The 26897-nt window shown below is 38.8% G+C and overlaps 1 protein-coding gene across 13 annotated transcripts in view; it reads left to right on the forward strand.

Annotated features, from left to right (window-relative positions):
• Positions 1–26897, forward strand: part of LOC120798257 (neural cell adhesion molecule 2-like) — a 403203-nt gene that overhangs the window by 83102 nt on the left and 293204 nt on the right. For 2 of the 13 annotated variants that reach the window (XR_005708660.1, XR_005708648.1), the window contains one exon: positions 267–303. The exons of 7 other annotated variants lie outside the window; for them this stretch is intronic. The gene's annotated coding sequence lies outside the window, so the exon portion shown is untranslated. Of the gene's footprint in view, positions 1–266; positions 304–1415; positions 1521–1650; positions 1928–1948; positions 1988–26897 lie in introns of those variants that run through there. 4 more of the 13 variants (XR_005708659.1, XR_005708649.1, XR_005708650.1 and 1 more) reach the window with 3 other exon arrangements.

Below are 26897 nucleotides of genomic sequence, written 5' to 3' on the forward strand. Positions count from 1 at the left end.
AACATGGAAATGCTGCTATATTCATTTCGGCGGAATACATTTCAAACCAGTTTTCTTGCCCGGTACATGATGTCTTCAAAGGTGAATATACGCAAGGCTAACACTGGTGACATCCACATCTCAAATAGTAAGATTAGAACAGCTCTGCCAGTGAGATCCGCCGTGTTCACAAAACTCCCTGAACTTTGTTTGCTCCCTCGTACTGATGTCTCGTACTTTTTTTTTTTTTTTCCATTGATGGACGACGTCATCCTTCCTGCATGCAGCTACTAGCCTTTACTAATAAAAGCCCTATTATTTGGATCGTCTTTTCCATGAGTAAGACTTCAAAACAGGAGCAGCTCTCTCTTGACTTTGAAAAAGGAAGTATCGCTGAGTTTTCCTATGGTACCTGGCCCACTTATTAGAACTAGGCATGTCAGCTTCCAAGGCACATTCATCCATCACATTCACATCCTCATTTAGTTTGTCTGTTTTTTTGTCTAACATTAATTCATCAGTAATAATAATAAAATGTAAAATAATTAAAACTCACAGCAGCTATATTTATATCTAATGAGTACTTTTACTTTTGACATTAAATTCATTTTTGCTGATAATTTGTACTTAAGTAGAATTTTGAATGCAGGACTTTTACTTGTAGTAGAGTATTTGTAGTTTTTTGTTTTACTACTTTTACTCAAGTAAAGGATCTAAATACTTATTCCACCACTTCAGCCTGTCTAGGTTTTGACTTAAGCACATATTGTAATCCAGAAATCATGTACAGAACTCCAGTACGTTTTGAGTGAAATTCACCCTTTCGGGACACTTATCACAAATAAGCAGGCAGGCATCCAAATCAAAAATACCTTTGAATATGGTAGAAGCAGAGACCTGAAATTCCTTTTTTATTTTTTATAATTTTATAATAGTATATAATAAATATGCACAAAATAGTATTGCACACATCCACCAATAAATGAGGCTATAATTGTTACAATTCATACTATTTAGGAAAAAGGAAATATGCAAGCATACACCACCAGCACACCTGGATACTTTCACATCATTATGTGCCCTTAATTTGTGTTAAATCACATTCAGAATCCAAGTGAGTGTATTTTACACACGACTAACACCAGACCCAAAAAGAAATGCAGGTGCGGCATTGCATCCTTGTCTATTGAGGCTACTGTCAGCGAGGAACGATTGCTATCTGTGCCTCTTCCGTGATGGATGTTTCCCTGTGTGATCATTGAATGTCGGTGTGAAAGGGTGGTTCTGGGAAGAAGCTCTTCGCTCTTTGATTCGAAGGGACTGACGCGAAAAAAAAACCTGATGCGTTTTTCCTAGATGTTTTACAGTCATTTTCTGCCATTAGAAAGCTACTTTGGAAATATCTTGATGCCGTGTCACATTGTCTGTTTTGGCAGTTTATCTGGGCCACCAACCACAAAACAGACTCAGAGATGCAAGCATCACCAATTTAGTGTTTTATGGAGCATTTTCAAGTCATATTTTCATGACTTAACTGTTATTCCGCTGAAGATATTTGTAAATATATGTAAAATATGTGAAGAAATCCAAACACTAATCTTGCTTCTTTTTTTTTTTTTTTTACCTCTAAAACACACAGAGCACTCAGTTAACTTTATTTTCTCTTTGCAGGGCAGTAAGAAAGAGCCTCTACGAGCTCTGTTTGTGTGTTTATGCTGATGGATGAGACAGGCCGCACCTTATATAAAGCATCTCCACAGTTCTTCTCTCTTAGAAGTATACCAGGTAAACTGCTGTAGATCATCACCAGAGCTTGGGGAACTTAGAGAGGGCCAGCTACCGTATACGTCTTTATTTCCAAGCTGAAAAAACAAAAAAACTTTGCAGAAAATCAAGTGTATAAGAAACGTGTTTTTCTCCGTTAGATCTAATAAAGATATATGTGTTACACTCTCATCTCTTCCAGCAGCTGAAGAAAAGAGCAGCATGGATTTTTTTTGTGCTGTATCTTTCTTATATATGGACACGAGTTCAGTGAGAATAAATTAGTCGATGCAGAGTCAGCTTTACTTCTCTTATCTTACGTTCCTGTCTCTGTGATATTTACACACTGAACTCACTGAAATTAATTAGAAAACAACTTAATAGAGTGGCAGAGAGCTTCATACGCAGGCCTAACGATGCTTGCCTACACCAGGCTATTTGGAGATTGAAATCTAATTCACACAGCACCTTAATCTAATTCAAACACCACTAGAAAGATTCTCATCATTATAAATGGCATCTAATTATAGATGGTGTATGCGGTGATCGACTTAGAGAGAAAATGCTCTGCGAATTAAAAAGTTGTGCAGCATGTAACTCATGCTCTATCTAAGCTTTTCTTCTGTCAGAAAAGGATTTACTAAATAATTTTGGCTAAATTGCGATAAAAGGCCTAATGCGTAATTTGTCTTTGGTAGAGGGAAAATAGATCAAGGCTAATTATTGGGGCTGCCACATTAGCGGCAGGCCCAAGTAGATATGTTGTTGTTCGCCGCTCCGGCTGAGTCAGAGGAAATGGGATAAAAGGTGAGAAGGGTGTGCAGGCTTTCTAACTGGCTGTCAGCGGTGAGTGATGTCAACTTTTCCCGAGCAGGAGCTCACTGCGACAACAGCCGACAGTATCATGCACTTCACTCGGTACTGTGTTTTCTTATCTGCTTAAGATTCTGCATCATCTGAAGCCTTTTCCGCTCTGTGATTTTCAGCGATACCGCAGCTTTTCCAGAAAAATGTACTGGGCATATAACACGCAGGAGATGAACAATTTCTACAGTTTTATCCTGCATTTACATAAATTTTAAAGTTTTACACTGCAACAATATTTCATGCTTTATTTTGTCTCTCTGCCTGTCTAGATTTTTTTTAATCCGTCTGAGGAGGTATTATTGGCCTTGTTTATGTCCACAAGTGTGATGGCACATCCTCTATTCAGCTGATTTATTTTATTTATTAGAGCCAGTGCATTTCAATCCATACCCTTATTTAATATAGAAACATTTCTAGTTTTCATCTTTAGCCCCCGGACTGACAAGATGTCTGCGAGTTTGTAAAAGTTGGAAATTTGATTGTAAAAGTTAGAAACAAGAAAAGTACTTGCACATCTGTATATAGAGACACAGTGTTGATGCTTATGGCAATTTTATTGCGCCATTTCGCTCATAAAATATCTGACAAAGGTCATTCGACTAGACTTGGTCATTAAATTTACCTTGAGTGTTGACAGTGTACGGACGCTGATAGAAGTTAGAGATACAGCATAAACTTTTCTCAAAGCTGCAACAACATGCAGCTGTTTTCAGCAAAAAAAAAAAAGCTCTGATAAACCCACTGTACAGAACCTGCCATGAATTAAACATCAGACAGACACAGTGAGCGACTAGCTGGTGAAGAAAGTGGAACATTTAACATGGAAGGAAATAGATATTTTCTCTCAGGAGTTGGTGGGAAGCAAAACAGAGATAAAAGTGATAGCGAATATTGGACTTACAGGTCGACATGTGGCTAATACGTTTCCTATATTAACCTCATAAGGTGATACTATGGCAATGTTCCTCAGAAAAAAAAATCAATGCGGCTTTAATTAGCAAAGAATAAACAGGATCTATAAACTAACTTTAACTTTTAATCTTTAAAGTCTAATTCTTTATTTTGATGATCATTCAGAGAGATTTTGTTATATAAAATATTTATAAATGTATGTTTGTAGCAGATCTAGAAGCCTTTTTCACAGGAGACATTTTGTCGTGTCATTGCAGGAAAGTCACAGGTGTAGCTAATAACAACATGGCTCAGTTCCATTAAATGCCCCGGTAAGACGGTGGGCGAGAATAAACAGGGCCCTTCAGTGCATGGGTTATAATTACATGTACTTTTCCAGCAATGACACATCAAAATATGTGATTTGAAAAACGCTCATTAAAGAAGTCAAATGATTAAAGGCAAATTAGGAACACTATCTTGGGAAGAAAGCTAGACTTGAAAACTTGAGACTTATTGTAAGGGTACATATGGATATAGCCTGATTGTACAGATGCCCTTGAAGACATGGATTTTTTTTTTTCCATCCACTTGCCAAATGCACTAAAACTCATGAGAACAGAAGAAACTCTACTGGAAATGTGCCATTAAGTGACAGCTCAAGGCCCTGTGGTGATGCAGACCAACCGGGGGCAAAATCGAGAACTCTTTCTTCAAAAACACAGCTGAACAGATCTTTTTTTCTTTTCTTTTTTTTTTTAGACCAACAAACCCATTAAAAATGTCTGTCCTTACCACTGTGACTCTGCCACTGTGGTTACTTTGTGAGGTAATTGAAAGCAAACATTTTGCAAATGAGCCTTCAGACAGCGTGTGGCCTAAAACGGTGCTGACCTGCATGATTTTGCTTGTGTCAGCCTCAGTGAAGAGAGACGAATGGAGAGACCTTCATTTAAAGTAGTCTTTGGCCTTCTCTCCTGAGTGTGTTCTCTTACGTGATTTCTCTGCCTTTTAGTCCGTCCTGCCTCTTTCTCCTCTCTCTCATAATCTCTCTTGTACAAGCAGACTCAGTCTTTATAGTATCCCCTCTTGCCTGTGCCTTTTCATTTAATTACCACTGGTATTTTTGTTTGACCTTGCCGCATTAAGGTCACCGTTGCGTGAAATGTGAGTAATTGATGAGAACATCCCCCCTGACTCCGGTCTCTTCAACAGGTTCTCTTGGATCAGATCAAAGTGTTGCACTACATTACAGAAAGAGGAACATATGAAAATTCCTCATTAAGTGTGAAAGATAAATGGGTGAAAATGATTTGGCCAAGACTCATCAAAATGTCTGCTCAGACATCGTTTAAAGGACAGGAATAGGATGATTTTGCTTTTGGCTCATTACCAGCTTCAGTAATCTACACTTCCCAGACCTCTCTATCCCACTTCTGTCACAAAAATATCTTTAATTATATTGTATTTATATGTTAGGTTAGCTGCTCACAAAATATACAGAATAAGGGAGTAGTAAAAGGAAATACAATGCAAGTTACAATTATCACTTGATTTATGCTAAGTATATGCCAAAAATCAAATTTTTGAGAATTGTATAGCAAAATGCATCTCTTTTCTCTTCCTGTAAAATATTCAAATATTTTTTAGACTCATCTTGAATTCAAGGGCATGTACATAAATGATCTGCGTCGACAAGCTGACCCCATCCATCATATAAAAACCACACTTGACTGTTAGCTCAAGCTAATAGTAGCAGCAATATCATAGTAGCAGTTATGTTTTTGGAAATCGTTGGGCAAAAACCTTTTGAACTTTCAAAGAATGCGGTCGCGCTCTAATTTATTCTCCTCTCGCCCTTCCCCCCTGGTCTAGCAACAAGGGTCAGGGATTTGTGGGTGAAGAAGATAAAGGCACTAACTGCCGTTTCACTCTGACTTTGAACATTTGAGACTGCATACGTAATGGCCCACATGAATGTAAAGTTGGTCTGAAATAGTAATTCATTGGGCCACATTTCATAATTAGAAAAAGTTAGGTTGTACATGGACTGTTCAGGACGTCCACGTGCAAGTAAAGATGGATTGGAATTTGCATGAAAAGAAAAAAAGTTATTGACAAAAATCCAAAAACGTTGCCATTTTGCATGCTCTGTTGAGAATGGTCCCTAACTCCAGCTAGCCATTTTCCCATCAACTATCAAGTCACGCAAGGTGCCAGGCTTCAATATCAGATCATGAGCTAAGATAACACCTGCGGAACATCATCAAACCTTGTGTGTCTTTTAAGTGTTTTGAACCTACAGCCCGTTTGTGTACATTTTAGCAACTGGGAAAAATTACTGCAGAAATTCTGAACTGCTGTTTGTTTTCTGCTCATAAATCCAAAAAAATGTAAATCCATTGGTTTACTCTCCTGCGAAGTAAAATCAGTAGTTACAGGTCAGTCATAACTTTCGGAATATTTCTTCAAGTGAAGGTAATAACCATGATGTCAGGCTTTCTGCACTGTAATGTCTGACTATGTTTATGCACCAGCCTCTCTGCTCTGCACTTTAAGGTGTTTTATCGGAGTGACAAGCCTTTTGCCTTTGTTGTTGTTGCTGTTGTTTGGTTAACACCAGCCTGCACACAGGCCGGTTGTTGGGTTGATGTCTTTCCCCCCCCCTCAGTCTTTGTGTTCCAAATAATAAAGTGCATTTCCTTATTCATAATCAGAAACTCTGCTGAATAGTAAACAGCCACATTTATCTTTTACCATGGCTCAGTGTACCATTTATTTTTAAATTAGCTGGACAAAATCTCATGCTTAAAAGAATTTATCTGTGAGCACATTATGAATTAAAATTTACGTCTAATGTTTTTCTGAGTTGTACTGTCAAATTGGTTTCTCCTAAAAATCCTGTCCTTTTCATTAGTTTCCTAGCAACTGTAGAATTTTTATTTTTTTTTCCCCAGAAAGAATGACGATTTATTTATTCCTACTTTTTACTGGACCTCAAGAGCGAGGCCCGCTCTAGAGATGCGAATGTCCGTGACCGACAGACTGAGTGAAGTTACACCATCGGTCGGCCGGCTGAGTGTCGGAGTTTCCCCGCTGGCTGTTGCTCTCTCAGAATGAATTGGCCCAAACACTTTCTGTTGCGTCATCAGGGGGGCATTTAAATGCAGGCCTTTTGTCTCTAGATTTACGGACTTTCCAAACCCCTTAAGCGACTTTTCCTCACAACAGCACCTAGCGACAAATCTATCGACTTTTTGGACAAACCTTAGCTACTTTCTGAAGAAGAGAGTGGAGAGGGTCAACTGAGCGTACGGCAGCTGACACAGGCGTGATTGAGCTTCTATATTTCTCTCTGTGTGATCATTTCACAGGTAAATATAGCAGAAGTCACAGCACAGCCGTTGTCTTAAACTTCTGTGTATGGTGATTTTGTCAGATGACGCCGCGGTTAACAAGTAGTCTTAACGGGCCTATTCACTATTTCATACTTGTTCTGTTGTCTGACAACAGAAACAAAAAAAACAAGTAAATGAGAACAGCTTCAGTGGGAATTTAGTGGGCTGTATTGTATTACTTTATTAATACATGTGAGCACGGAGTAGGAGAGAAGCAACAAGATACAGGGCAGGCCAGCCACATACTAGGTTTTGACCTAGTCTTGTTATCTATTTATTTTCTTCGCCTGGCATCAGTGTCTGAAACGCCTTGTTCCACATAAACACACTGTTAGGTAATCAACTCGGTTTTTGAATTGGCTGAGCCCTACAGTAGACCCAAGCTCCAATTTACTTCTAGTGACAAGCATCTAGTGTTTGAACTGATTGTACACTATCTCACCATTTTTCAGCAATGTAAAGACTTTGGGATGCGAGCTGAGAGAACCAGGGCAAAGTAATAAATCAAAAGTCATTCAAACATCAACAGATTCAAATCAGCCCTAAACTTCCAAATGAGTAATTAAAGCAGAAAGCGGTAGATACTTAGTATTCACTGTTGGCAACACACACAGAACACTAAATTTAATGTTTTAAAGATAACTGCAGTGATAGGAAATAATGTTTCATGATGTGCAGGGATTAACATGAGCATTTACAGCCATTGAAGCTCCTACAAAGACTGACTTATAATGTGCAATTACTATATAATGACTAAATGAGGCATGCAAGGAAAATCATAAGGAAAAAAGTGAAGAAAAATTAGATAAATATCACACACAGCTTCTGGTATTTGACTTTGTTTTAGTGACTTCTCTGTAATTAACAATAAATTTTACTAGCCCCTTTAAATTGTGTAGAAGTTTATAGTTTACCCACATGTTAAAGAATTAGTATGTTTCATCTTGGCATTTTGGATGTCATGTTAAAGTTCAATTCCCCCATTTGTGTTTAGCACTTAAGAGTTTGTTTTTTCTTCTAAACTTAAACTTTACCCTGTTAAACTTTGAAACTGGAAGTTACTGCTCCCGGCCAAAAAAAAAAAAGCCCAGCAAATAACACACCGTAAAACAACACCTCGCTTTTACACTACAGTAAACAAATGAGATGTTATGTGTTTGTTAGTGAGCTTTACAGGTGCTTGCTTTGTTACCTTTGGACAGAGCCAGGCTAGCTGTTTCCCCCTGAGCTGAAGTCAAATACATGAAAAACCGGAGGTTTTTATCCAGCGATACAGAGATCTAGAACCAGGCTAGATATATTGGCTCAAGGGTAAAGAGCACGGAAAACCTACAGCGCACATGTATGCATTTACTAGTAGTTATCTACAGCATCAGCTGCCAACGCTTGACAGTTTGGTCTACTTGGTATGACATGAATGGTCTTTTGTTGTGTAATTAGCTTCATTAAAGGCAATGCATCATATACACATATGAGTAAAGGTGAATTCATGTCTGATTTAAGTCTTTGAAAGATTGAAATCTTTGACGCCTGTGTTTTGCATTTTACATGGCAGCATCTTTCTGAAGCACACTCTGTATTTCTGTTAATTGCTCTGTGTTGTTGGCCTGGGAAAGGGCTTCAGAGAAAAATGGGGGGAAAAAAAAAAAAGAACGAGTGGAAGTATAATCACCATCTGTTGTCAAGGTCATTTGCCACACTATAAACACATCAATCATGAGCAGAAAATGTTCACAGTTAACTGGAAATGGAGTCATTAGTCTTGGTGACATTTCACATTCAATATTTTGGATCATTGTGCAGTATAACAGTGCAATAAAGACCAGATATAATCACCAGACCAGATATAATCATGTATTTGATCCTTAATTCATTATAGCTACAGTGCTGAAGTTTCTTTTCAACCAATAAAAATAGCATTTTGATAAGTTGGCAGCATAAGTCGGTCTTTATTCTCAGGCGCAGCGCGTGGTCTAATGCAGCTTCCTCGCTTGACACTCTCTATGTAACCTCTTTGAGAATCCTCTAGCCAATCAGGAACGCTCTCACAAAGGGCAAAATCCCCAACATCCGGTCAGTCATGCATAAAGTATTACAGCTTTGTTTTATCTCAAATGCACAAAACAAGGCTATGTCTCTATCTTGGCAGCTAAAGGCAGGTTATTTGGTGGTGAAATGTACCGCCAGACCTTGAACCTGGTCGCTTGCGATCACACTTGTTTTCTGTGCTGGAAGAAGCCTTTTTTTGAATTCGACTCATTTACTTTCATACCACCTAATTAAGCGCAAAACAATGTTTATAAACCAAAGGCGCATAGACTTGCGCTTGTGTCATTAAACAGAGTTTAGTAAGCTGCCATCCTGCCTAAATTAGAGATTTTCTTAGCAGTGGGAGTCATAACAAATTCAATTCCAGCCTGTGTAACTTTAATTAAGCATGATGGACCTGCCCGTGCTCTTTATTATAATTTTCCTTCTTTCGTGTTCATGTCATGTTTGTTCCTCTGCCCACGCAGTGAAGAAGCATTTCACTTCATCACATTTGGACTCCAAGGTTGTGCTCAGTTTTTGTTTACTATTTAGTAGCAACTTCTGGCTATTGATGTTAAGATCTGTTTCCTTATACCTACAATACTCTCACATTCAAGTGCCTGTGCCTGTGTATGAATGACAATGACCTGTTCAAACTTACCAAATTAAAGGAGAAAAATCATCTCAAATCTACTTATTGTTAGTGAGCTCTTTTGTGGATTTAGATAACGTAGCACAAATATCTCAATTTCTGATTCCCTAAAAATGTTTCTTGTCTCTCTTGTTTGAGGTGGCTACAGTAGATTATTCAGAACTATATGTTATAAAATATGTCATTAATCGAAAACTGTTCTTATAAATACTCATAACATTAATTACAGACCTAATCTTTGGCTCAGAAAAGAAGAAAATCCTTCCGTTCAACTCAATGTATCAATTAGGGCTAATATCAGTTATAAATTTTGAGTTTTTTAATGATATCTGTAGTTTCTTAATGGTAATTTGTGATTAAAGCGGCATTATGCTGATTTTACACTTGAAGCTTAGTTTACCCATCAAGGGGGGGTGCTGCACAGCCTGTTTCAAACTGGAGATGCCGTGTTCCTGACACATGGGATGGGTGGTAGAGATGGGAAGGTCAATAGAGGCTTGACGACTTGCGTGTGTTCACATCATCAGACAGCTCGGGAAGGTATAGAGTTGGTTGAGTGAAAGTTAAAGATACTGTGCATGTCCAATATAGCTACTATGTCCATTAAATTTTAATTGCGTTGAGCAACGGACTTAGTAGTCCGACTGTCCCAGACCTAGTTGTGACTCAGACGGCATTTGAGGGCTATTTATAAGCCGTACTTGTAATAATGCAAACTCTGATATGACATGAACATGAACGCTGTTGAGCTGCATTACCCACTTTTGAGTCCCCCAACCTAATGGAGGTGCAATACTAAATCACTGGAATACCCCTTTGATATCCATCTATTAGTGAGCAGAGTAGCACTACACAACCTCTACCAATCCAGACCACAAACAATATTAACAACAATATTAATATTGTCTGAAAGGGCTAAATTGAAAAAATGATATCTGTAGTTTCTTAATGGTAATTTGTGATTAAAGCGGCATTATGCTGATTTTACACTTGAAGCTTAGTTTACCCATCAAGCGGGGGTGCAGCACAGCCTGTTTCAAACTGGAGATGCCGTGTTCCTGACACATGGGATGGTAGAGATGGGAAGGTCAATAGAGGCTTGACGTGTTCACATCATCAGACAGCTCGGGAAGGTATAGAGTTGGTTGAGTGAAAGTTAAAGATACTGTGCATGTCCAACATAGCTACTATGTCCATTAAATTTTAATTGCGTTGAGCAACGGACTTAGTAGTCCGACTGTCCCAGACCTAGTTGTGACTCAGACGGCGACTTGAGGGCTATTTATAAGCCGGTAACTTGTAATTATGCAAACTCTGATATGACATGAACATGAAACGCTGTTGAGCTGCATTACCCACTCTTTTGAGTCCCCCAACCTAATGGAGGTGCAATACTAAATCACTGGAATACCCCTTTGATATCCATCTATTAGTGAGCAGAGTAGCACTACACAACCTCTACCAATCCAGACCACAAACAATATTAACAACAATATTAATATTGTCTGAAAGGGCTAAATTGAAAATAGTCCATAGGAATATTATTGAATAACCCAATCCATACTACTTTTATAATCATTGGTCATTATTTCACATTACATACTATAGGACTAAAGCTATATTATGCCCTTTTCAAAGTAAAATACGCTTTTCCTTAGGGGCTGCAACATAAAAATGTCACATCCTTTCTAACTGGTGCCTTGACAAATTCACCATTTAAAATTCTGCATTCTGGTATGAACACTTTCATATCCTAAGAACAGAAAAAAAGGATATCCAAAATTAAGAGGCCAGGATGTACCTTCTTATCCTTTTATTGTGTTCATTTTACTCAAGTCATTTCTCATTTCCTAATTTAAGCATTCACTTTCCATCCAATATTCAATATCCTTAAGAAACCCAACAGTAAAATCCTCAGACAGCAGACAGAATTCATTTGATTGCTGTCGTTTGAGCTCTGCGTATTTTACTTTAAAATTAAAGACTGGATTATGAAAGGGAATAAATACAACAATCCAAATAAGCAAAGTGTCCCCTATTACCTCCACATTTCTATGGAAAGAACTTGTGATCTGGTGTTAATGTGTGTTGATGAGCAATATCCTCAAATGTCACCTGATTGTCGCACTTACACACTCAGTTGGAAAGCGGATTGGTTCTCTCTCTCTCTCTCTCACACACACACACGCACGCACACACACACAGACTTGTTCCACTGCCACCGTGGAGACACTCATTGACATAATGCATTCCTTAGCCCCTTACCCTAACCTTAACCATCGAAAATAAATAAAACTAAACCTAATTCTAACCTAAAACCAAGTCTTAACCCACAAAAAGCAGTCTCTCCCCGTGCGGACCTCAATTTCTGTCCCCATGGTGACATGAGTCCCCATGGGTTAGTTCGCATTCAGGTTAAAGTCCCCACCAGGATATAAAAAAAGGCACCGACACACTCAAATAGTCTCCCATAACCTGCCTTTAAATTTGTAAACATCACCACAGTGCCCTGCTTACATTTAGCAACAATGATAAATTGTCCGGAAACTTGCCAGAGGCTCTCTCTTATTGGTTTTTAAAGCAACATGAAGTCCCATTGGAGAGTAAGTCTGATCCAATAACAGTAGAAATGGATTTATGATAAAAAGGCACAAGAAATGCTGCAATGGGAAAGCTAACGACTGAAGGAGCAGCTCTTTGGGGAGAGGGAACAAACTAAAAACATGGAGTTTTGTACATCTCCAACTTTTTGTTTGTGAGATCTGAAGGATCAGATAGATGAAAATTGAACTGGCATTTTCAATAAAACATTGCTGGCTGTCGTTATTAGCTGCCATGATAGCTTTTATGGTACCCAGAGAACTAGTTAGCGTTTGGTGTCTTCTCCTGTTTCTTCTTGTTGTATACAGTAATATGCCTAGTAAGCACACGTGCACTGATAGCTGTCATATAAAAACTACAATCCTCAGAGAGATGTTCTTTGCTTTGAATGCAGACATGATGTCTCACTGGCATAGGGCAAACAGTACCTATTTATTTTTGCTGACTACAGAGTGAAAGTATGACAAGTGAATTTAAATTGATTCTTTAAATTTAAATCTAATTAGTTTCTTTGCAGCTGTTCTCTTCAAATGCTTGTAAATGTTCAAAGACAGTTATTTTTTTTGCCACTTTAGGGCAGTGTAACAAGATGTCAACACAACATTGATATATCGCACAGGTTATAAAATTGATGTGGCTAACGTGTTAGCAAAAGGTTGCCTATTTTCACACCCAGCTGACATTGAGCACCAGTAACGTTAATTTGAAGTTGTGTTTTTGCCTTCATGGTGAATGTAAATCTAATTTTCACTCTCACTTTGGCTCTGTTTTTGGTCTCCACCACTATCTCCTGAGCAAAATATGTCTCTTTAGCTGACACGTAGGTGTCATGTCCCACCATGTCACCACTATAATAATGATATAATAATAATTCTCTGTGGGTTCATGAGTAGGAGCGACTAATTTCATATTACTTAGACATATGATCAATTTTTAAAATAAAAATATTAATTAGAGCAGCTTTAAAGACACTTGTATAGAGAGAAAGCTAATGATGATTCTTTTTGATGACTGCCATTGATTGAGCCCTCCAGGAAGTATATAAATATGTATATACTATAATAGTAATTTGAAGAAAAAGATTACAGATGCATAGCAGATGGTGTTCTTTTGATTGTGTAATCTTTTACCCTCCACACTGGTTTGCACGTTGTATAGCCAACGTTTAGTTTGCTTTAAACTGTCATAACAGTGAGTTGGAAACAAAATAAATGCTGTGTAACACTTAATCCTATGCTATGTAACACTTGACCTGTTCGGGTTGGACGCTGCTGCCCCAAGAAGACTTTTAGAGGCGATGATCAGCAAAAATAAGAGGCTTTCACAGTTAGAAATAGAAAGTCATTGAGCATATGCATGTCATTAAGACAATCCGCCCCTTAGTGCTCTTAGGAAATCCAAAGGAGCACAGCTTGGTGTCCGCATCAGGATAGCACTATCAAGCTGTCACCGCACACTGAGGCTTAAATCCCAGACTGACAAACCATGGCTTCCCCTTCGTATGAGACTCCAGTCAGTCAGGACACAGAGTTGCCATTCACCACTGTCCTCTCACTCACCCCTTGTGTCTGCATTGTTAATGTTACGTTGCTGTGTGCACATTAAAGAACGCTCCGCTCTGCCGCTTTCACGGCAGTGAGACCGCGCTGTGAGGTGGTCAGGAGCGCAGGGTTGCCGCAGAAAACGGGTCAAACTATTCACTGACGGATGATATATATGCTGCGGCTGTCAAACCGCACCGCTTTTAAGTGCCCACTCACTCGCTTACTTTCTTACGGGTTTGACTGACACCCTCAAAGACACAGACAGAAACACTTAGAGACACATTACTGCACACACTGTACTACATACTGTACTGTTTGACAGAGAGGAAGATACTCCAATTTAAAAAAACAGCGTAAAACTGTAAAATGCAGAGTTAAAACACACAGTGAGACACACCGGGATGCTAACACACGCTCCTTAACTCCAAGTCATGCCATTCTTCAACACACAGTCATGCTTCATCCCCTACTGTGGATGAGTGTGTTGGCATGAAAGTTTGATTTATCCTCGTAATATCCATCAGGTCAGTGGGACCTTGGGAAGGCTCGGCCATAAAATCCGGGCTCTGGCTGGGCCTTTTTAATACAGTCTCAGTAAAATGGCTGAAGGTCAACTGCACTCTCACTCAATCAGATAGAAACCGCTCCTGCAGCTGGAGCAACTGTCGTTGCATTAAAGTTGGACTGATACACTGCCGTAACACACTGCTCTGAATAAAAGATGTGTGTTCACGTCGTAGAAACAATGACTGTAAGGTGTTGAACAGTAGAAACACAGCTCTTAGAGAAAGATGTCTCCCCCACGGTGAAGCCATTACTTTGAGGTAAAAGATATCATTTCTGTAGTGGGATAACAGTAAAAGATGTGTGTTCTGCCGGAGAAACACAACACTGAGTAAAACTGTTGTTCCCCAGTAAAGACAATGAATAAGAGATCTGTTTTCTAGTAGAAAAACTGCAAGTATATTTCAAGGGAAATTTACCTCACTTATTTGATCTCAGAGTTTTGGCCTTATTTAATTTGAAATGTATTTGTCAAGTCCACAAAAGCATAAAGACATAGATCCTTCATCAACAGTCAGATGCCAAAATCATTAATTCCATAGAGACTCGATTATTGTCAAGCTTCATGTGAGCTAAATTTGCTTAAAAATCAGTTGTATCTGTTGAAGATGCATAACAGCATTTCGAGGGATCAGACGCTGCAAAGAGTTAATGAATTAGGCACAGTCTTGATGTGCATAGTTCTCTCATAGATGCATGTTATGCGAGGAAAATGGCGACATTTTCAAAGAGCATAATGAGATTTACATATACATGTAATTTACATACGTGATGATCGCAGGCGCACACAGGCTGTAATTAAAGCATTTTATTGATGTTATTTGTGGGCTTTTTTTTTTTTTTTTTTTATAAAACTAGAGGTGATTCTGGAGCTAATTGAAGAATATTTCAGTACTACTCTCTAATAAGTCACAGGTCAAACGGTCCACTGGTGAGATCTACGCGATGAACCATGGAGTTTAAAGTAAAGAGACAAAACAGGGGTCAATTCAGAGTTGGGCAAACATCGGCCACACCCTAAAAGTATGTTTTCATTTGGAAATGAATTATCAACCATTAATAATACCCTTAGTTGCAACTAAGTCACAACTTTACAGCGGTTGACTTATCAGAAATTGCTACCAATAATGGTTCAACTGTAGAAACACAGGATAAAATGAAGCATTGTACTAGTATAGGCAAAGGTCATGCTCACATCAGCTCATCAGTGCCAGTGATCAGTATCACTGGCTTATTGATGCATCATTAGTTCGGCTATCAGCTGACGAGTAATATCCAATCGTTTTCATCCAAGTGTACTTGGTGGAATGTCAATTCTTTGCTGATTCCTAAAGTCGCAGCCGACGCCCTCCTTATTAGACGGAAGCTGTGGTATGGTTGTCTTGCTAAGCCTCGTGTTCATGCACGTTTACAGCTGTCTGTTATTTTGTACCTTTACGTTTTATATGATGGAGCTCTCCCGGCAAAATCCTTGTTGCTGCACAGGTTCTTTCAGGGCTACCTTCAAAAGTAAAGCCAAATGTAACTGTACAGGCATTTGCTATAAATGGTCAATTCCTTGTCATATGTGTCTGACTGAGAAAGGTTTGAAGAAGTAGAAACACCGAGAGGAATTTTTGAGGCATAGTTATTTTTCTGCTGTAAAAATAATAATTTAAAAGGTTTTTTGTCTTGTTGAGACACTGGGTAAATCATCCGTGTTCTAGGTAGAAACAGAAAAAAGTAGTTCCTCGGCATTAGAAATATTGAACAAAATAAATCTGTTCCCAAGCACAAACCCTGCGCAAGCAGTTTGTTCAACGCAGACACAATGGGTAAAGGAAATCTAATCTCTCAGCAGAACACCAAATAAAACACTTGCAGATATTGGTTTGTTTCTCAGAAGACACCGTGAAATTAGTGAAACCATGTTTGTTTCCCAGAAGGGGAAAATTTAATTGAATATAAGTTGTCATTCAGTTACATTTGTGGGGGTAACAACACATTTTTGCTTGTTTCAACAATATTTTAAATACTGTGATCAAGTGTTTCTCAAGGACGCCAATGTGATGACTGATAATGTTTCTGGAATGCATCTTGGTGTGAAAAAGCCCAGCAGCTGTACTGGTTTTTATGATCACACTCAATCACTATCTGATGACTTATTGTGGATTTGCTGCTTGTGGAACTGTGGTTTGTTTTTGGTGAAGAAATTAAAACTTAATTCACAGAGCAGCGATTTTTAGCTGAAAACACATGCTGAAAGCGTTGGAGAAAAACAAAGAGAGAGAGCTGCAGAGAAAGCCAATAGTTGTGACTAATTGTGCGTAAATTTCCTTTCGTCAATTTTGTGGAGCGCCTCTGACAGATGAATAATATCTGATGTTGACAGCTTAATTATATATAGAGCATTAATATCTGGCTGCCAGTGTGTTCCAGAGGGAATGAAATATATCCTTAACCATAACTGTCTTGCTCTCATTCAATCTGATATCGGTCATAGAAAATTCTATATACAACATGATAAATAGAAATAAAAAGAGTTTTAAAAACAAGACATTTGTAAATAACTTCAGATGTTCTCCAATGATCCATGTTTTCAGTGCTAGCACCTACACCTGGACCTAGCTCAATGACTCCATGGCAGCAATATATTTCTTTATTCTTCTTTAGTCATCATTATAGGCTGTATATGAGTGAAGTGGAAGTGAAGTGGTTTATAACAGGTATAATGTCGTTGTAAGCAGACATAAGGGTTTATGTGTTTGTCAACTTTAATGCTGTGGTTTTCATGAATTATGGATTTAGATAAAATTTTGGAAATGGTTTGCATAGTTGAAAACTAGTTATGCATATGATGAATGTGATTTGCATCAGCGGAAAGTGGAAAATGTATTTTTTTTTTCATTATCATTTCAAAGAAATATGGAGATAAAGAAATTACCTGGTAGGATGGACTGCTGGTTAGAGAAACTGCCCCTGTTTTAAAGGTCCAATCCCGGCAGCAGTCTGTGTCCGTCGACAGTAATGTTTCCTTTTGACACTAAACACCTGCTGCTGATGAAAGACAGCTGAAACTCTAAAATATGGAAAAAAAAAAAAAAAATCAAAATATGGATGGAACAGCTAATGTACTCAGACAAACCATATGTTAATGAGACAATTGCTGCTTGCTACCGGTTAATAACAGCGCGTCAGTCTTGCTTCTGCGTGGGCATCAGGCTACTTTGAGTGATCTAAAAAAAAAAAAAAAGAAGAGCACATTTCTCCTTGTGAGGGACTGTCAGGCCTGCTTACCGTCATTTGGAATGACCTTGTCACTCGCACTCGGCAGATCTTTGAATTACATCCCACAGCGCCCCCGTAATGCTATCATTACCATTATTAATGGGACATGACACAAGTCATTGCCACACATAACAGTCTCCCACAACCGAGGAGTAATGGCTTTCCTCTGATGTAATGCTGGCAGTTTCTTAGTTAGTGTGTCAGGAAGTTTAATATTGAGACTGCAGCACTTGTGCTGCGGACTTAACAATGTTAGTGTGGTGCAGGGGACCTCTCACACAAGCAATAAAATCCAGTTTCATCTGCGGGTGTGTGGCTGTGAATTAAATGCCCCCCCCCCCCCGCGTACTTTGTTTCAAACACATCGGCTATACCAATATTATCTGGACACTGATTGAAAAGGTGCCGCTGTCCGTGGTGATGAAATTCATTTGTAGGTGTATGTTTGGCTGCACCGTGGTCAATATCTCTGTGGGGTGTGTTTTGTCCAACTGTAAATCATTCCTGATTACATGTAAATTATTCAACAGATCCAATATTAAATTTCTCTTTATACATGAGATGGAATTTATCATAAAAAGAAAAGCTTGAGCTGCATTTTTGAACACTTTGCTGTGTGCAGCTTTGTGCTGTGTGTTGCTCACTCACTTTCACTGACATTAGTAAGTAACAATTTTCTTTTTTTCCCTACATATCACGTTAAACAGTAGGTTCAATTGCAGAAAGGTTTGTATGGTTTCAATTCAGAATATAATGTATTATCTACTCTAACAAACAGAATTTTCAGAAGGGCATTTTAACTGCAAGATTTTGTTGAACTGAGGTGGCAAAGTATGACATGTATGGGTTGACAGCATAATAAAAAGAAAGAAAGTCTGTCCTTTAAAAAGAAAAGTCTTTCAGTAATTGACTGTTTTCATTCTTCACTTCCCCCAGTTACCTACTACACAGACGCCCGCTATAACTTTAAACTTTAAACGCAAAGTACAGTTTCACGGCCTTTCTTGAAGGAAATTTTATACAATTTAATTCCAGGATTCTTGTTGTAGGCGCTATTTATTCTGTATGAATAAATAGAAATCTAATATAAACAGATGACCTAAAAAAAATGTCTATAGAAGAGGAGGAACTTAAAAGTACCTTTTGGAGCTTTTGGCCTATAGAAGCGCTACAGAGCAGTGTGTTCATGAGTGGGTCCTTGTTTGTGTTCGTCTCTGGTTTCACATTATTCCACTGGGTGACAGTTGCTGGTTGTAATCCGGCCAAAAGAAAAAGCCAGCGAAGAAGACGACTGGCAGCTAGATGCAAACAATCCACGGTTTAAAATATTTTTAAGCATCGGCTTTGCAAGTGTCTTCTCACACAGTAAATCTCGAGGATACACACGGTGTGATGTAGTGAGTAAAAAGGAATGTAAACGTAACTTTACAGTGCGTGTCAGTACACTGTGACATCGGTGGTGGGAGCTGTTACAGATGAAGCACAGCACGTTTCTGACTGGTGCTCGTATGTGATTATATATTCCGTTGAGCCTGTGTGTGTCATGGCAGCTGTCAGAGAGAAATCTTTCAAACCCACTTTGTTAGCGCAGATGCGCCACCGAAATGTGGCAAACTTCTGAGGACTATGTTCCTAATGACAAAGACCACATTTGCTTAGCTGGGTATCCATGTTGAGGTCTTTTTTTTTTTTTTTGCTTTTTATTACAGCATATCCTAATTATTGTTTCCATGTGGGTGTAAACACATAAATGTATGTGTGTGCATTGTGTCAAGATAACATTTTGAGAAATTGCTGTCTGATATGTTGACCCTGTGTTGTTATCCCGCTGGATGTGAAAATGTTACAGATTTAAAGGACAATAGCGCTGAATTTCAGGGTGAGAAGATTGTGCCCTCGGCACAAGTAGTGTAGTAGTGAGCTGTGTGTGTGTGTGAGAGTAGGAGGGTGAAGGATGAGGCTCCGGGATCTTTTGCTGCTTGTGAAGATCACTGCGTTAGTAGTCTCATTATAGGCTACTTCTTAATGACTCTACAGCTGCTATCTATTCTATAGAAAGCTAAAGGTCAGATCCGCATCTTAATGCGCTATCCTCCTGCCTTCTGACCCAGAAGCAAACTTTGGTCACTTGGATCGGACTCGCATAGCATGTTCAGTAGCCTGTAGAATATATAAATCAATTTTCACTCAATGGCAGTTCATTTAATTCAATCTTGACATTTGTTCGAGGACCCCTTGCAAGGATCACCAACAGCAGATGAGTCAGTGGCTACAGGCCTTATCATAACTTTATCATAACAGCTTCGGTTGAGCGGTTTTTTAGAATAGATGTCCGGTGTGGCGGAAACTGCAGAGAAATTCAAAGGGTTAAGAGCTGACAAACACCACATGGCCAAAAGTAAGCGGACGCTGGTAGAAAGATCCATCGGTAAGATATTTTAACGTTAGAGTTTGTGAATATAAGGGACTTTGGCAGCCGGAAAATAATTAGAGTGGGAAAGAATAGCAGAAGTTCACCCAAAGAGGAATGAAGGCAAAACATGAGGGAAAATATTTTAATATTTTCCTTGTTTTGCTTTTGCACAAGAAGAAGAAACCTTTGTAACAGCACAATAGCAAATAAAAAATAGAATTTCACTTTTTTTCCTGAAAGAGCATACATATGTCTCCTTTGACCACCATTGATCAAAACTGCACCGATTTTTAAATAAAAATTCATCAATCTGAATCATAAAGTTGCTGCATAAGAAAAAGTGTCTGTGAAGATACTTCTGCTGTTTCCATTTCAGTCTTGACTTTCAATTTGTCTCTTCCTGTGGGCAAAGAGCATACCATGTAACTGACCACAGAATGAAATCAGCATAATTTTAAATAAAAATGTTGAAAACTGAAGCTTTGGATTAGAAATATATTCAAGAGGTGATCATGAGAATCTGAGCCATCCAACCTTTAAATTTTTAAAGAAGGTTTGGGCTAGAACATAGTGACATTGGTTGAAGTGAATACCAGTTTTTATACTTTCTCTGGAATGTCATATCACTATGCCCCAAAGAGTCTTTTTTTTTTTTTTTTTTAATTGTTGCTGTCACTGTAGTGACAGATTCCAGGGTTGGGAATCTGACTTATATTAAATCAGAATGTCCTGATTTATCTGCAATTAATGTCATGAAAATCTTCTGCAGGTTTTGAGCCCATTTATAAGCAACAGGTGAAAGGATCTGTTGCTTTGTGTCTCTGTAGACATAATTGGTTGACTTCAATGTTCTGGATGTTTACATATAAAGGAGCTTTTGTATTATTTATCAACTTTTAGGGTAAATCACATGCGCATGCATACAAGCGCAGTGCACAGTTTAGCAGTTAGATCAGTCTCTGTAGGCTTGTCAGCCAGGCTGCGGTTCCAGCCGCGGTAAAATACACACCTCATCATTTGGAGCTTCCTTCCTTTACCTCAGAGCCTAGCTGCCACTCCAACACAATAATTACCTCGCCCTCCTTTACTGCTAATGAGAAGGTAAAATATGAGCGTCTGGCAACTGCAGTCATTTGCGACCCTAGCTTGCTCCCGGCAGGAGTAGAGAGGCAGAGGGAGAGAGACTAATTTCTACCCACGAGCCACCACTGAATGATGCCATCGATCCTCAACCCACCTGTACAAGTTATCCTACGTAACCTTGGGTCTGTTCAACATGAATAATCCACGTTGTGTTTTTATGGAGTTAAATACAGAATGTCTCACTACAGGCCCATTCACATTGCTTCAACACGTGGGGAAATTCAAAGCTCGACAGGTTTGCCGTGCCTAGTTACGGTTGCTAAGCGTGATTGGACGATCACTTTTCAGAGGAGGGGTTTCGCAAACGGCCAAATGACGTCATTGCCACTAGAAGGTTATTAAGGTATGGTCTCATTTTCTTTGTGCATGTGAAAATGCAAAAAAAAAATTTCAATAAAAGAAATAAACACTACTTTTTGACAGCAAACCCTGTACATACCCTACCCTAATACCCTACATGATTTAGGAGTCACAATAGATGACCTTAATGTGTGAATGTGACTAAAATCTGATCTCTCAAAGGCACCTTTCGCCTCCTATCAGCAACAAAACATGAACATCCAAATACCATCAAAATGAAATGCCTGCTTTATGGGCCCATAAGGCTCCTCTTTCACAAGCCAATACATATTTCCATGTCATCAACGCTCTCTTCTATTCCATTATCATTTTTTATCTGATAGGAAACAAATCAAGGTTTTTCCGGTGTCAGGAACAAAAGCTGTTTTCATGTTGAAGGTTATAGAAAAGCACATTGATGTAAGGGAAAAGATTATATTGGTGCCCTTCAGATAGACTCCAATGTCACACATGAGGAGGCAAAAAATTTCATCACAGTGGCGGTGGTTTTTGAGGGCAATCAGAAACATTTTATGCACTTTGTAGAGCTTCATATTTGCCATTGAGTCTTAGAGATTGACTCCCGACCCTTACCACAGGGGTGAAAAAATCCTATTAGATCGAAAAACAGCAGGGGACATTGAAAATGTATTAGCAATAATAACAGAGACTGCTGAATGCAGTGCATTCAGAATGACTGTTTTAGTGGAAATGATACAGCCAGGGCATGAAAAAATGAAAATCATTTCAGAGGATCGTGTAAATACTAATGTTTACTGGTTATACAGACGCTTAGAAAACAATTAGCGGGATGATTACAATGATTATCCTAAAATTGATTTACGGCATCAATTCACCGATACCATTGCAGTGTAGTTACCAGATTATTAAAATACTTGTTTCACTGCCTATTTGATAGACAGTCTGCAGTAGAGCTGTCTTTGAGTGAGTCACTGGATTTAGAAACCATAGATTGGGACATGCAACATGTCAATATGATGTTATTACAGTAAACCTAATGGCCTGACCTCTAGTTTCAACTAAAAGGGAATTCAGCTCAGCCAATGCAATTACAGACGGATAACACGATGACTTTACTGGAAAGGTAAAGAAGTCACTGCAGCTTTTTCTGCAGCTAATACACGTAGTTCATGTGCACTTGAACACATTTTTCCGATGAAATCATGCTTCATTTCCCAGAGGTCATATGACGGTTAATTCCAAATTGTTCTTGTCACGTCCAAATGGATTTTGCAGCCAAACAAGAACACATGGAAACATGAGTTACGGCCCCTTCTCATGCAAGCAGCGCATGAGAAGACCAACAATACTTCTTAAATCTGTATACTTGAGTACTTCATGTTTGTATAGAAATGTAGCCAAATATCCATGTAACCAGCTAAGTTGGGGAAATTGTGGGTAAGTGTCTCCACATTTGGCTGTGTTATGGCGCACATTTTAGGTCCATACATGGCCATCAGATTTGGCTAGATTTTGAGCAGGTTAGTAGCAGCCTGCCAGCTTTGGGCACGCAGAACCAGACTATGGCACATGGCCCCTTTTTGGCATGTCATTCACCAGGGTCTACAAAGAGACAGAGTAAAAATTAGACTTAGCAAAAGCATGGAAGGGAGCCATTCAGTGAGGAAAGTGACTAAAATTTAATCTGCTCAATTTGTGCACAAATACCGGCACTAAAAGGCAAACTGAGCACAACAAAAAAGCTACATTGGTTGTGTTTCAAGCTCTCTGCTCTTCCCCAGGTAGAATACCTGGCTGCGTCCATACATTTTTTTTGTAACTTTCCATAAATGACAATTTCGACATTCATGTTAACTTCACACAGCAATTGGCTGGGTGTGTGGGTGAAAGTGAAAATGAAAATAAGCAGGGTCTGAACTTATCTTTCAAGCTCTTTTATTCATCCTGCACACAACTACTGCTGTGACGTTTCATGTGTACCAAAACAGTGCGACATTATGAAAGTCTTCCACGAAAAAATGTAAGCGACTATTGCGTCTCCCCCGTCTCTGGCTTTCCAACCCTGCTCTCATCATTCTTCATCATCATTTCCCTTTCTAGGTGGTCAGTCGACACGTCATACAAGCATGTCCTTTTCAAACATACCTCTGCCTTAAACATCTTGATGCCGATAATGAGGAGGAGGTCCACTTGCTGCTAGCTTCAAGCCTTTTTTTGTGCGTCCTTTCAGCGCATGAGTTAGTGCACAATTTCGGTAGATTAGATGATTTGACTTCTCCAGATTGAACTGCTCCTCTACATTTTTTTCCTTTTGATTCTTCAGGATCTCCTATGAGTCTGGCAAGCAGGCCTAGCAGAATTAGGTCGCTGTTAGGCCAAGCCATTTTTGATATACCAAAGTTCATGAGACATAAAATCACAGGCTTGCTGCAGAGTGCTGAAAAATATAATTTTAACTTGAAGTACTTGAGATTTGCTTTTGAAAACCTATATGCACTTAGAGTTCCCCACCTACGTAACTATATGGTTTTTCCAATACGGCATAATAGAGGCACCCTTTAGATAAAATAACCGGTCATCTTTGGTGATGATTTCTGATCGCCTCGGCTCAGAGTGGGAGAGAGTGAAAGGGGCTAATAAAGGTTTGTACCACACTGAATAGAAAAACTGACAAATGACCAGCTGCAACGTGTTAAAGACTAAATCTAGATTCTTAGTGAGAATGCAGCTCCTCATATTAGCTGTGGATTCTCCACAGCACACAATGATGCACAACTATCTTAGTGAAATGCAAACGTGCTGTTTATAATCAGCGGCTACCGACACCCTCATTTTTGTCCCTGTAATTATTCATCTGCGGGTTTATGCAGATTTGCACTTTTCTCGAGGCAAATTAAAAGTTAACAAGCGTTTTAAGAGAAAAAAATAATTTTCCCTGACCTCTAAGGCGGTGCGTACTTAGAAAATAAAATGTTTCTCTCTGAACCTCTGTAAGCAAAACCAACCCCACAATGCTTGTAATTACTGTAAATGTGAGCTTGTGCATCATTGTAAACATTGTTCAGCTACCAATCAATTAACTCCAAGTACCTCTGTCTGTCTCAGCCTTTTATCATGTACTCTTTCTCCAAATGACTGAAAGTCCTAGCTCTGCTTTTAAAGTTCTGAATATAAGCAATACTGAGGGAGACTCTTTAGAATTAAATGGATGGATTCAGTATAAGTAAACACTGTGGCTGCTTGCTACTGCCAAAACAATAAAAGGCTGCAAATGGAAATGTTTGCTTTTGCACCATTAATGAAATCTGCTGTCTCAGATTAGCCCTTACCATTCTAAACCATTTTAACAATATTATGATACTAAGTAAATTATAATTGTAATAGAGTTTTGTAGTGGGTGGAGCAGCTGGTTTCGGGAAGTAATTTTCTCCAATGAATTCCTCTTTTCATTTTTTTTTCTTTTAATAATATCTTAATAGTTAAATAATCTTTTAATAGTTTCTCAACATAGCAAACGGGAGTCTCCTGGATGATATAAAAATGATTTTAGATTTATGTTATAGCCACAACTTTTAATCATTTCAGCTTCAGTCTTTTGAAATGCTGTTTTTTTCCCCATCAGTTTGGCATGGTGGATATCTCTACACACTAAAATACCCATGAGCCTCAGCAATCATTGCTGTGGAGAAGAAGCCAGACAGTTGTCCAAATTCAAAACATTGTGGTGTTTTACATGGAGAAAAAACATGGCGCCATAGTTGACAAATTTATCCCATATTTACTCGGAATCCAAAGTGAATCCTGCTGATTTTAGTATCAGTTTTGTACAAGGTGGAGCTTTCACCTGTAATAAGCAGGATAAGTAACATAATTTTAGCTTGGTGATTGATTTTTTTTCTTTCCAAACAAGAGTCTACAGCCACACTCGATGGTCCTTGAGGCTGTATTTTGGCACAGTGGCGTTTAAGCTAAATCCTAATATCGCGCTGCTAACATGCTAATATTTACCAGGTTACCATCTTAGTTTTGCATTTTGCATGCTAACATTTGCTAATTAGCAACAAACACAAAATACAGCTCAAGGGAATTTCATTAGTTGTTCAGGTAAACCAAAGTATTAGAACAATTAAAATTTTCACCTGATGATGGTCCTATATGAGAAGTTAACGGATCACCAAAATTATTAATATTCATCCTGGAGAATAGTTGTACCAAACTTCATGACAATCCATCCAATAGTTGTCAAGGCATTCACCAAAAACTAAACTTGTCAACCCCATGGTGAGACTACAGGAAACGTCAAGGGATCACTGAAATCAGTAGGATTCATCATCTGAGGACCATGGACCAGTGTACAAAATATCATGGCAATCCCTCTAACAGTTTACCGACTAACTGACAGACTGACATTGACCTTCCGGAGGGCTAAGCTGCAAGCGTGGGCTAAAAATCCTTGGCAGCTGTAGTTAAATTCTCCTCTTAATGTTTTTATGTCAATAGGCTTGAACTTCTGACTTTGTGTAAAGGAACCAGATATTTTGTTTCTTGCTAACTCATAAAATGTGCTGATGATTTAAGAGGGAGAGTTTCATGTCCTTACAAGCTTTGGAAGTAATCCAACTAACATTGTTATGGAGGAAATAAATAGGAACGAACCAGAGTCAGGGACACCTGATACAAAAACCGCCAACATTAAAAACTTTATGAATATAGGCAGGTTGGGTATTGAAGCAATGATTTAGTGTCATAGAAAGGGTCTGGATCTTCTCGCCCGACAATCATTTTTTTGTGCACTTTGGTATTTTTGTTTTCATATAGGTCTTTTTTGTTTCCGAGTTCAAGAGATTGACTGACTTTTAATGGACTTAGTAATGCAAATCCTCTCTTGTGGTTGAGTTTGTTAAAACGTTTGTCTTCTTTTATAGCACTTTGTGAGTTTGCAAGGACAACGAGTAGTCAAAGAATGTGCTTCTTCTTGAATTATAATAGCCATCATTACAGTTTTCATCTGAATTGAAACATAAAAAAAGGAAGAATGTAAGGGAAATTGTTTAGGTCAGTGCAAGGCCTCTAACAACCAGAGCCTGATGAAATTGCAATGCTATAAAGCAAACCAGATCAGAAAATGACATCTCCCTATTCAGATTGACTGATTCCTGTCAAGGCCTGCGTGTGAAAAGCGCATTCTCCGAGCGGCTGGTACAGAAGGCTAACCACACTTAGATAAGGCCAAGCCTGGCTGGTGACATGCCTGGCTTGGAAGGAAAAGCAAATCATTCAGGACAATCTATTCCCACTGCTGCCAGTCACTTCACTGCTGTCAATTCAATACCGACTGCTCGGGGGCAACACAGTGGCCTGTGAATACCATTTCCATATAATTATTCCTACATAAATGGCAGACTGCTTGCTGTTTCATCAACCTTTTGGACCACACACTGGCAAATAGATAAATAAATAAA

Source organism: Xiphias gladius, chromosome 13 (assembly GCF_016859285.1).
Source record: "Xiphias gladius isolate SHS-SW01 ecotype Sanya breed wild chromosome 13, ASM1685928v1, whole genome shotgun sequence".
Lineage (NCBI taxonomy): Eukaryota > Metazoa > Chordata > Actinopteri > Istiophoriformes > Xiphiidae > Xiphias > Xiphias gladius.